The sequence below is a fragment of the Petaurus breviceps genome, unplaced genomic scaffold (genome assembly GCF_028583685.1).
Source record: "Petaurus breviceps papuanus isolate PSGF00001 unplaced genomic scaffold, PetGlider_PUasm1.0 79, whole genome shotgun sequence".
NCBI lineage: Eukaryota > Metazoa > Chordata > Mammalia > Diprotodontia > Petauridae > Petaurus > Petaurus breviceps.
In genome coordinates this window covers 20,807,904-20,821,459 of record NW_027186523.1, presented here as the reverse complement: position 1 = coordinate 20,821,459, position 13,556 = coordinate 20,807,904, and the positions used below count along the sequence as shown (strand labels likewise).

The window sequence follows — 13,556 nt, the reverse complement described above, 5'->3', positions numbered from 1 at the left end:
TTTCATATGAATGTGTGTATGTATTTATGTAAGGGTATATGAGACAGACAGAAATAATTTATTCTTAAGATTCAATATTTTATTCATTGACTACTTGATTTATTTTTTTGTATTTTTCTAACAGACAATTTATATAAAATCCCCCTTTAATTTAGTGTGACAACTTCCCACAATAAACTACTTAAAAAGCAGCTTTGGTCAAGAATGGAATGAAATAGCCAATCAAAAAGACATCACTGTTGATTTTTTTAAACTAATACATTCACCAATTATGTTCAAAAAAACTTTAAAAACAAAACATCTGCAAGGGATATTTTCTCAGTTTTCACTTGTGGTAGGGTCTTTCCTGTGTTCATGCAAATTATGGAGCTCCATTCTGGCAAGTGTCTGTCATGCTAGAGAAAGGAAATACAGCTCCACATGATTCGTAGCCCCTGGATCGAAGACTCTAAAATCTTGAAATCCCAAATTGTCATTGCTCCATCAATGCCAGTGGTACAAAATTTGCGGCAGTTTTGTCTGTCCACGTCATAAATAGACACTTGGGTGATACTGTTTTGGTTTAGCGTGTCTACAGCAGTGTTGGCGATCCTCAGTCGTGGCACTCTTGTCCATGTTGTGGAAGCTTCCATGGCAGAAATGTTGCGCTGGATGCTCTGTGATGGAATGTCTCATTTGGAGACGAAGGTCAAGGAGCCACGATCATCATAATTGAACAGCATTGGGCAGCAGTCATGGCCAGCAGCCACGCTATTCTCAGGGGAAAAAGACACACTCAGGAGTGGGGGGAACTCTGTTTTCAGCTGTGAAACCATCATGTTTTTGGAGGCATCGGCAACTGATACAGTACTATCGTGGCTGACCCAAGCAAGGCGGTTTCCACTGGCAGAGAAACTAACTCCATGTACCCAACCACCACTTCTGGTACCACCAAACTCTGACATCAGTTGACTAAAAGGCATCTTGGTCCCCCATGGAGTACTGGCTGGCTTTTCATCAACTTCTTTAATGTATGCAGAAAAAAAAACAAAAACAAAAACAAAAACAAAACTGCATTTGAAATCACAAGATCCAGAAGCCAGCAAAACATTGTCGGGATGCCAGTTCAAACTCAGGACAGTAGAACGAATTGGTTTTTTTATGTGTTTGCTCACCCACCAGTCATTTTCAGACTCAAAGTAGCACACAGAAATTAGTCGAGCTCCACTACCTACAGCAAATTTATTCTCCAAAGGAGACCATTTCACAAAGGTGGCTGCACGGTTAATCCTCAGGATCACCAGGGTTGGTTTCCAGATGCCAACTTTCTGACTCCAGACATAGGCATTACAGTCTGCACCACAAGTTACAATTCGATCGCTTTGGGAGCCCAGTCAATACCTGTGATGTGTCCATTGCGTACCTTCAGTTCATGGGCTTTCACCCATTCTTCTTGTAAATGTGGACTTCATGATTATTAGGGCTAAGGGCAATCTGAGTACGGTCTCTGTTCCAGGCATGGCAGGGGATTGGCTCCAGTAAAAACTGATGTAAGGACATTATTCTTAGTGTTTTCAAAAGGGAAAAAGCTGGGATGGGAAGGGTGCACACGAGCCCGGGAGCGGAGGATTCGCAGACTCTGGTCAGTCGACGCGAATAAGCTCCGTCGGCGGCGGCGGGAGGAAGATGGAGGCCTGGAGGGAGCGGCTGACAGGGATCCCGGAAACCGGCACAGAGCCAGCGCTGCACGGCCTCCGAGCCCATCACGACTACTTGATTTAAAGAATACAGTTAAATATCAGATTTATATTAGAAAAACTACAACATTTTAATTGGATATATTGAATGTGTGCTCACTTAAGAGAATATCAAATGAAATCAAATATCAATGAAATAAAAAATCAAATGAGATAAAATATGCAAAGTACTTTGCACACCTTTGAATTTTATGAGTTAGTTTTATCATTTCCTGAACACTTTGTTCTAATTCATTGGTCTATTGCTGCAAGATTCCTACGGTATCAATGAACCCTTTTTACATCCCGTTTGAAGATGAGGAAAACTGAGAGGTTAAGGGACTCTCAAAGGATACACAGGAAACTTAAGGCCAGGTACATATAGTCCTGTTTTCAGTCCGTTTGGCCAAGTTGCTTTATGAAGCAGTCTGTTTCTTATAAAATGTGTTTTATATTAGGTTTGAGAAAATGCATTGTAAAAAAAAAAAGTAATTAGATACAGAAAGTTAAGCTGAACCAATGTTAAAGATTTAAACCAAAAACCTCTAAAAGAATCCAGGAATTTAAAAGTTTTAAGAACCTTTTCAGCTTTTTAAGAAAAACAAGGATGTTAGTTCAGGCTAGGTTTCTTGAGTTCTGAGCTTCTTGGCTTTTATTATTTTATGCCATGTTGTGAGAATAATTAAAATGTCAATATATTTTGCTTTTCTCTGCTGTTTCAAAAACTCCTAAGCTTCAATAACAAAATAAGACAAAAGCTTGAAAGGGACCCCTAATCATTAGGGCATTGATAGCATCAGCACTGCCATCACCAAGCATCTAAGAAATTGACCTAAACAATGGACATCATAGACATTGCATGACAGACAGCTGAGTTTGCTGGTTTGCCTTAGGTCTCCCTCTATTTGTCCACATGTGCTAAATTCATTCCGATAAAGGAATCGAATGAAATAGACCACAAAATGATTTATCTCAAGGGATTTCTCTGCTTCGTAACACATGGCAATCTCACATTGTAGGGGGCGACTTACCTGACCTTCACATATATTCTATATTTAGATATATGCTTGTGTGTTTTATCTCCCTGCTACAATAAATATAAGTAGACTAACTGTATTAATTTTATATTTGTTCCAGGATGTGGGTGACATCAGTCCTTCAAATGATATATGCTAAGGTTAAAAATGCATTATAGAGTCATAGTACTTGAGAAATTGAAGGGATTTTAGGGATCAGAATAATCAATAGTAAGGAATCAGGAATGCTTATTTTATAGAAGACAATTCTCTCTCTTCAGGCTTTCTTGTCATTTTCTGACCTAATAAAGTGATGGTCCATTTTAAACTTATATTCTCTTTTTTCAGACTTTCCAATTCTCTAATCACAGTATTTACACAACTTAGTCCAAATAGCTTTCACCCTTCCTACTTTTCTGGAAACCACTAGTTCTCAGAACAATGTATGTGTGTATGTGCTGTATGTGTTTGGCTAGGGGTAGGTGGCAAGTGGAATTGATAGGGCTGGCAAAAACAATGATTTAATCCATATAGGAAACTCTCCCATAATGCAAATCAGCAACTTATCTATATAACTGGTAGTCTTCATAGTGGCCTGGTGTCATTAACAGGCTGACTTCAAATTTGACTTCTCTTGTCTTAAATCTGACCTCTGTCACTACTTTATGATCATGGTCAGGTCAGGTCAGGTCACATTGCTTCTCTGAACTTCCATTTCCTGATCTGTAAAATGATGAGGTTGAACGGGATGGCATCTAAGTTTCCTTCCAGTTCCAAATCTATGAACCTATGATTTGTCCAGAGTCACAAATCTAGTATGTCAGAAATTATAGTTAAACTAATCCAAATATCCAAATGTCCTCCCATTGCCTCTCTGGTTCTAAGAAAATTTGATGAATTTCAAATAGCATGGCACTCCAATGAGAGGAACAGGAAAGGGGTGTTTAGGATATGGGGGTTAGGGAATCTATTTTGGACAATCTGTCTACCGTGTTGAAAAAAAGAAAATAAGGGCCATATCCCTTTGAACTTAATGGATACTACACCTAAGAGAAGCAAAGTATGCTTAATAATTTCATCATTTCTTTTGTTCTTAAAGTTCCTATAAAGTCAGATAAAGTTAATGTATGCATGCACACACACATATTAAGGATCCCAATGCCTGTTCTAGTTAGATTGTCCATTCTTACCTTGTATAGCTATGTACATATATGATAATGGTAAGAAACAACCCTTATTACTGTTATCAAAATAGTTTTTATTATGCTTAACTTTATTGTTGCTATGGATATACATAAGCAAGTACCCTTATTTCTTCTCCCTCTCAATCAACTTAACTAATAACATTTTGAGGCCTGTCTCTGAAAGCCAACTCAAGGCCTTTCTCCAACTTTTCCTCAACTATGTATGTGCCATGCTGTGCTATTAGTTTTTACTCAGTGTAATATTACTATGTGAGTGATCAGTTTTATAACTTAAATGGCTTGGGGAATATTTAAGGAAATGGAACCCAGAACAGCTTGGCAAAATAATCTTTCAATTTATCAATAAAATTTTTACCCTGATCCAATGAAAATTTGTAGGAAGATTAATTCTTTTAGCTAGAGTTGTTCTCAATTGTGACTTTTTCATTTATTTTACTGCCACAGTGGTGATTGCAGCAGTTAACTTTTGTCCTTTTAGGACTGTGGATAAAAATCTCATAATTTTGCTTTTTTTCCAATTTGTATTCAAATGGAACCTTTGACCTCATGACACAACCACTGAACCATCCCACTCCCTAAGGGTTTTATTAATTGGATCTATATTTTTCCTGCTGAGATTTTTCAGAAACATATTTTTATAATATCAAATGTCATATGCGTCAGTTTGTTTGGAACTGATTATGTCTTTTTTGTCTTGCTGGGAACACCTGCCTTTTTTGTTCCCTGTTAAAGTTGGGAACTTAACAAAAGTCCTTGTTTTTCTTTTGCCAAAATTTTCCTTACTCATCTCACCTTCAAAGGTTTGAAGTACAAATCAATTATTGTATTCCAAATACAAAACTACAACTGACTTTGCCTTCTGTATTTTGTTGCCTTGAATTGAATTCAACTTTCCTTTTATTTGGGTCAACAACTGACAGCTAGTAACTTTATGTTTGAGGTATTTCCACATCGTAAAGGAATATTTAAACAAAACCTCCTGGATGTTAAAAACAATCATAAACTACAGAGCAAAAAGAATACAATTGCAGCTAAAGAGCTATGATTATTATTTCTTGTGTATGCAGCTCATTTGGTGATTCTATGAAGCCAAAATAATAGGATAGATGTTGCTGTGGGCCAATTTAGTTCAGAATAATCCATGACAAGAGATTGCAAATAGGGGAGGACATACTAATCAACTGTATGTAGTTCCAAGAAGGTCCCCTTTGCCCTCCAAACCATTCCACACATTTGGACCATTGATGCCTGGAATATAGTAATTTGAACTTCATTCCATTTACTTAAATTATTCTACCCTTTTCAATGAAAATTCCCTTAGAAATTAATTCTCCTCAGTCATTTACCTCTCTATTTGGTATTTTAGAAGGCATTGAAAAATCACAACATACTGGTTACCTAACGGAGAATTATCGAGATAAGAATACAAAAAAGGAAGACAGCATTGAGGGTAAACAAAACACTTCAGAGTTGTTTCAGTTGTCATCTTCATTGTTGTTGTTTTGGTATTGTTATTATTTGTTTTTTTGTTGTTTTCTCAGAATTTTCCCTGATACCACCACTACCTGGAGCCAGTTGACTCTAGATTATAAATGAAACTATGTAAGAGAACATAGACAGATGCATGGAAAATTGTCACCATTGTTGAAAAAACAACTCACCTCCCAAGTATGACCAATAAAGGGTCATTAATGTCATCTTCATGCATCAAAGACTATCGTACTGTCATGAAGATCATTTACATGAATGTTATAATAAATTTCCAACTTTTGAATGGTTCACTGCCTTTGTGTGAGCCCAGGCCATGTTCTCATGTATGTCTATGTGTTTCACGAGAACTGCATATTCACTCTTTTGGATGGGTCATAAAAAGTTATAAGCTCAGAAACATTACAGTACTTAACACTAACATTAAAAAAACCTTTTTTTAGAAATAAGACCATGTTTTCATGATGCTCGAATAAGCCAAATTGTAATGAAGTCCATCTGGGTTTTTTGAAATTTCTACAAGTGTAAACTCCTAGTCACTTGAGTTTGATAGAAAATGTGCTACAGGATCTTGGGTAAAATTCAGTGTAGCTGTCAAAGACCAACTCCAATTCCAAATTTATAGTATCCTAACATAGAGAATATGTGCAATATTCCACATGGACATTCCCTCTGTCCATGTGGAGCTCCTGAAGGGGTTGAAGTCAGTCACACCCTTAGGAAACATAAAAACATCACATTCTTTTAATGGACATTTTTCCCTTCTGTTGTTATAAACTCATAAATGCTTAAATAGTAACCTTTTAAAAATAATTACATTGTTGAATTTCTATAATCTTACAAGATGCATGATAAAAAGGCCAATGTAAAAGTGATGACTCCAAAAATTTGTAAGTTTGTTTAGGAAAATAGTTCATTTGAAAAATATGATAGTGGCCTTAATGAACTCATAAATATTTTACAAGCATGCTAATATATTATTTTAGATCATGAAAAAAATAATTAATTTGACAAGAACTAGAGTAAAAGAAAATAAAACTATATTGAAGTAAAAACTGTTATTGAACATTATACTTACTAATGTACTATTTTAAAAAGTACTTACTAATGTACTATTTTAAAAAGTCTTATTGTCTAATGAGGCTAACATATAAGTTATCTAGAGGAAACTATGGTTTTTTCAAAATATGCATGGCATAGAATTTTATATACTGTCTGGCTGATGGTAATACAGAGTGTTAGGCATATTTTATGGCTTGATTTTGAAATCTATCAATTTTGAATGCTTTTATAACTCTACCACTACTAAAACAATGAATAATTTGAATAACAGCCCATATTTACATAGTGCTTTACAATTTACAAACCACTTATTTAAGTCAAGTGAAATTTTAGGTGGTGCATCACTTACTTATACATAGACATATACACAGTATATAGAGATATATATGCACACACAGTATATATGTATGTATATATACACATATGTGTTCATGTATGTGTGTGCATGTGTGATCTGTGTATGGGCACACACATATATTTGTACACATATGTATATACACACTATATATTTATAATACACACACGTATATATATGAAGAAAGAGGGAGAGAGAGAAAGAATGCCAGCTTTATATGGTTCCTTGGAACCAGAAAGACCTGTGCTAAGGTCTTACCTCTAACTGACACACACTGGGCATGCAACCCTGGTCAAGTCATTTAAAATTCTAGTGTTGTATGAATCTTTCTAAGACTGTTAACTCCAGAGAGAGTGCAAATCTCCATTTTGAGGTAGGGTTTAGTCTTCTTGGAGCTCTCTATAGAAATGAAAATAAAGTTCTAGTCCCATTTTTCATATATGTATATGTATGTACACATATGTAGACAGTCACCTACCTATCTAGACATCCATGTTTATCTCTAGAAAGTGCTGTGATAGAGATTTAACAAAAGGGTAAACTAAGGCAATCCTCTTTGCAAGAACTTACTAATAGGGTGCTGAATCTATTAATAAAGAGAGTTCTGGCCTGCCTACATTTACGCCAAAGACCCAAAGTGTGAGTCATCAAAGTCTTTTAAAAACTAGGTGTGTTTTACTTCTTATTAGCCTAAGAGTACATCATTTGGACCCCCACCCCTGGCACGGTCAAGGCAATTACAATTGGTAGACATGTTAATGAGTTCGGTTAATAGTTTTCAGAGGGAGTGATCATATTACTACATCCTGACCTTCAGAAATTGCCTGCACTTCAAAAGTGGGGTCTGACAAAAATAAGGAAAAGAATGAATCACAGAGTAATATTGGTTATTAAATAACACAGCACAACAATAATTTTCTTCAGTAGCTAGATATAAGAATAGATATAGCTATTAATACTATAGATAGGGGCAAGCATAAACCCAAACATAGCCATAGCCATAGATACATATTATTTACTTCAGTTTTGACCCTGGGCATGTCAGCTCTATATGACAAAGGCAGGTCCTAGAACTTAACTACAAGTCATAGAGTTAGAAGTAGGGAGCTGGAGGAAGCTGGTGCACTTTGAATTCTTTTTTGTAATAAAACCATAGATCATTTATCTTAATACCTCAATGGATTCATTGTGACATTGATTTTGAGTACTGCTTCCAATGGTGCAGATCTCAAGACATTGACTCCTCATCATGTGCTGTTCTCATTTATCTTCTCTCCAAATTCTCCATAGATGATTTACTCAACATATTCAAGGCCTTCCTCCTAATACTTTTTTCTCATACTGTTCCCATTCATATGACCTTCAGGATATCCAGTTGTTATCCATGCTCTTGCTACCAAATATATTCATTTACTTTCCTAGTCATCCTTTTCCAGGATCATAGCTTCTATACAGCTTCTTATACATAAGTTGACATTGGCAACATGTTATAGCCTGTGTATACATATTTCCACTCTCTTTTGAGCCATCTAAATTTTCATAACTTTAACAGTCTTGATTATAAGTATCAACAAAAACACATAAAACAAAGACAAGATCAGGAAAAGTGCTTTCACTCCCATGGAGTACTTCAAATTAAGATTCTTGTGTTTCATGAATGAATGCTTGTTGACTAAGTATCTATGAATAAAATTCAAGATTGTATTTGGTTTTTGAGTTTAATATTTTTAAAATTGCAAAAGTATGTTTAAAAGGAGCAAAATAGCATATTTTGAAATCCAGGAGACAATGATAAGCCCAACTCCAAATAAGTTCAAAATCATTGCCAAAGTTATTACAGATATATGTTTGGTGCAGATATTTCTTGAGTCTAATTTTGTTAAGTGACTCTGACTATGTACTAAGCAATGTAATCATTTAGATGGAAGTTTGGAAAAGTACTTAATATATGATGAACTAAATCTATTACACTAAATGATATTTAATTTATGTTAAAAGTTATAATTGAATATGCACTCTAGGACAAATGAGTCATAGAAAAGGTTTCCAAACATAATTTTGCCATTATTTGCAAATAAAGGGAGGATTTTATGCTCTTCCTATACCATTTTGTTTCTGGCAAAAAATAAATCTTCTAAAGTCCAATGTGGCCTTGTGATTATCTAACAAAATGTTGCCAGGATTATTATGAATGAGATTCTCCAAGCAAAGTTTCCACCCTCTTTTCAGAGTTTTAATATTTCATATGTGTGTGTGTGTGTGTGTGTTGTAAAGCTGCTCATGTGCATTCCAGATTTGAGAGGTCCTCTTCAGTGAATATATACTGAATTAGAAAAGGAGGTGGGTATACCAATTTAAACTTTGGAGGAGGATTATTGAAATCTTAGGTTGAATTCCACGCTTCTTGAACTCAGAAAGTCATTATAGACATATACTTCTGATTTTAAAATCATACTCTAACATACTCTAACAACTAGGATTATAAAACAACAATAGAAAATACAATCAGGCTCTTTAATAAATTAATGGAGTGTTTTGATCTGGTTGATTAAGCTAAATTTTGGATTGCTTTTTCCATCATGCCCCCATAAGAGTACTTTCTCTTTCCAAACCTGCATGTACCTTTTCATCTTCATTTTGTGTGTTGTCTTGAGGTTAGGGGCCATCTTTTTGCTTCTATGTGTATCTCCAGTGCTTAGCACAGTCTCTGGCACATATTAGGTGCTTAATAAATATTAGTTCGTTTTAATGGACAATCTACTTAATTAGTTTACATTATTATACTATGCCATTTATAAAATAATTCAACAATTAATGGTTAATAATTCAGTCCAAACAAAGATTAAGCAAGGTATGAAAAGTCAAAGAAATACAATGTGGTAGACCTTGTCAGGATATTCACCTTCTACTGGAGAAATAGGGCATTCATACCATTAAGTCAATGGTGTCTGGGAATGAGAAAACAAGAAGGCTAACAATTGAGATTATGGGAAAGAGCTTAAAATAGGAAGTGACACCTCCACCGAGATGAAGAAAAGGATTCTAAAAGGACAAGTTGAAAAAGGAGTACATTCTATTCAAGGGAGTACTATAAAAGGCATGCATGCAAGAAAGGGTACATGGCATTTCAGGAACACCTGGTAGTCCACTTGGGCTGGAATGTAGAATTTGTGAGGGGAGTAATAAATGATGAGCTTTAAATGCCAGTCTGAGGAATTTGTGTTTTGTCCTAGAGGCAAGAGGAAATCACTGAAGATTTCTGAGTAAGGGAGTGACATGATTAGACATGTGCTTTAAGAGGATTACTGTGACAGCTGTTTTGAGGATTTATTGGAAAAGATGAAATGAAGAGGCAGAAAATAAGGAGGCTATTACAATGCTAAAAGAAGGAGTGATAAGAGTGTTAATGATTGTGTTGGTTGCATTAATGAACAGGATACATTCAAGAGATTTTATGTAGCTGGAATCATCAAGACCTAATGATAAAAGGGTGAGGGAATGGAAAGTATCAAATATTACTCTGAGATTACAAACTTTAGTGACTGGCAGAATGACAGTATTCACAACAGAAAAAAGGAAGTTTATAAGTGAAAGTTTTTTTTTTTTGAGTGTTCATGTGAGTATGTGTAGGTGGTGAGATTGGATGATAAGTTATATATTTATAACCTGGAATTTGATAGTCATACCTCCATATGGGAGAAGTCCTCCAGGAATTTGGCAGCAACAGATGAGAGTTCTAGAGGGATATTACTAATAAATAAAAATATTTGAAATTTAATGAAGCTATAGGACAGGGAAAAGGAGAGGGAAGAAAGGAGGGGTTAGAAGGGAGGGTTTGAGAGAGAGAGAGACAGAGACAGAGAGACAGAGACAGAGACAGACAGAGAGAGAGAGAGAGAGAGAGAGAGAGAGAGAGAGAGAGAGAGAGAGAGAGAGAATATGATGTGAATATTTAGAAGAGAAGAGTGTTCATGACATTTTCTTGGGGACTATACATGTTAAGGGGGCAGCCAATAATGATCCAGTGAGACAGAACAACTGAAAGAAGGAAAAAAGAAAGGGAAAAGAATTGTATAATGGTAGAATTAATCACTGCTCTTTAGATCCACAGTAGATTTAATGTTCATACCTAGTTATTATTCATTCATGGTTCAATGGCATCTTAGAAGGTCTGTACTTAAAGGGCTGATGTATGAAAGTATACTTAGATCTATGCTACTTAATATATTTAACAATAATTTGGAGAATGGCACAGATGATATGCTTATAAAATTTTTAAAGTGACAGCTGAGAGTTCGATTTAACACCTTTTATGAAAAGGCCATTATCCAAAATGTTCTTAAAAGATTAAACATTTAGATCAAATAGCAGAAGAAATATAGGGACACATATAAATTCTTGCAATTGGGCCAAAAAAAATCAGCTTTGCAGGACATGTGGTTAGACAGCAATTCATCTAAAGAAGATCTAGGGGATTTGATGGACAAGACACTTAACATGAGTAAACAGTCTCTGGTAGCCAAAAAAAATCAATGAGTTCCCCCTGCCCACTGTTTTAGATTAGAAAAAATGCAGAAAGTGGAGTATTCAGTACTAGGTATGTGATTATATTGCAATATTCTGAAAAAGATCCCCAAAAGAAGACATCTAGGAATATTATATCCAGGTTCCAGAATTCCCAGATTAATGAGAGAATATTACAAGTAGCCAGGAAGAAACAATTTGAATATTGTGGAAACACAATCAGGATAAGCCAGGATCTGGCAGCTTTTACACTGAGAGATTGAAGGGCTTGGAATATTATATTCTGGAGGTCAAAGGAGGGGGGATTAAAACCAAGAGTCACCTACCCAGCAAAACTGAGTATTATGTTTCAGGGTAAAATATGATCATTCAGTGGAATACAGGACTTTCAAGCATTCTTGCTGAAAAAACCAGAGTTGAAAAGAAAATTTGACATTCAGATACAAGAAGCAAGAGAATCATAAGGTAAACAGGGAAAAGAAATCATAAGGAACTTATCAAAGTTGAACTATTAACATTCCTACATGGAAAAACAATAATTGTAACTTATGAAACTTTTCTCAGTAGTTGAAGGGATTAGAAATATATGTGTGTGTGTGTCTATATATATGTTTATATATGAGGTTATGTGGGCATATGAATACATATGTGAATGTGTGTATATATGTTTACAGGTATACATAGATAGAGGGTACAGGACCAATTTAACAGGAAGGGATGATACTTAAAAGGTGAAATTAAGAGGTGAGAGGAATATAATGAGACAAGATTGGGAGAGACAGATTGGGGCAAACTATCTCATACAGAAGAAGCAAGGGAAAATGTTTACTATGGAGGGGAAGAATAGGAAGGCAAAGGGAATGGGTCAACCTTATTCCCATTGTATCTGGCTTGAGGAGGGAGGGAAATACACATTAAATAGGGGATCTCACCCTCCAGGAGAATAGGGGGGAGAAGGGGATCAGAGGGGGGATGATGGAAGGGAGGGCAGGCTGCGGGGGAGGGAAGTTGGAAGCACCCACTTTTGAAAAGGGACAGGATCAAAGTAGAGAATAGAACAAGTGGGAGGTGGGATAGCAGAGATGGAAATATAGTCAGTCTTTTACAATATATCTACTATGTTATTGTTTTGCATTAGCTGCACCTGTACAACCTATACTGAACTGCTTGTCTTCCCAGTGGGGGTGGGTGGCAGGAGGGGAAGGGAATGAATCAGGAATTGAAAGTTTTAAAATCAAATATTCAAATATATGTATATATATATATGTGTGTGTGTATACTATTATTAATACCATCTTACATGTAATTAAGAAATAAGATATACAGGCACTGAGGCATAGAGATCCACTGGAAAAGTAGAAACGGGTATGGGAGGAAATATGGGAGAGAGCAGATTGGAAGTGGGGATATCCTGTGTGACTGCTATTTTGGGGGGATGGGTGGGGGAAAAATGGGGAGAAAATTTGTAACTCAAAATCTGGTGGAAACGAATGATGTAAATCAGAAGTTAATAAAGCATTTAAAAAAAAAGAAAAAGGAAGATGAACAAGCAATAACAACACAAGAATCTGACCATAGAATGTTATTATGGTGATGGGGAAGATCAAGGCAAAAACTCAGAAGAGGACAACAATGTCAAAACACCTATGGGTAAACAACCCCTCCAAAAAAAAAAAAAGAGAAAAAAAACAGGAAGTGATCTGAAGCCTTGAAAAAGGAGCTTAAAAATCCTGTAAGAGAAGAAAAATTGGGAAAAGAAATGAGAATGACACAAGAGAACTATGAAAAAAGAGTCAACACCTTGGAAAAAGAAAATAATTGCTTAAAAAGTAGAATTTGCAAAATGGAAAAGGAGATAAAAAAAAACCACTGAAGAAAACTCCTTAAAGAGTACAATTACCAAATGGAAATGAAAGTACAAAAACTAATGGAGGGAAACAACTTCTTAAAAGTTGGAGAATTGGGCCAGTGGAAGCTAGTGACTCTATGAGATATTATGCATAGATGAAACAAATTCAATATAATGAAAAAAAATGAAAGAAAATGTAAAATATCTCATGGGAAAAAATGCCTGACATGGAAAATAGATTCAGGAGAGATAATATAATATTAGAATCATTGGACTATCTGAAAGCCATAATCAAAAAGACGAACTGGACAGCATCTTTCAAGAAATTATCAAGGAAATCTG

General features: G+C 35.5%; 1 pseudogene; it reads right to left on the bottom strand.

Moving 5' to 3' along the window:
- Window positions 1–336: 336 nt before the first annotated feature.
- On the bottom strand, window positions 337–1,981 carry LOC138175757 (actin-related protein 2/3 complex subunit 1A pseudogene; annotated as a pseudogene).
- Between the last annotated feature and the right edge of the window lie 11,575 nt (window positions 1,982–13,556).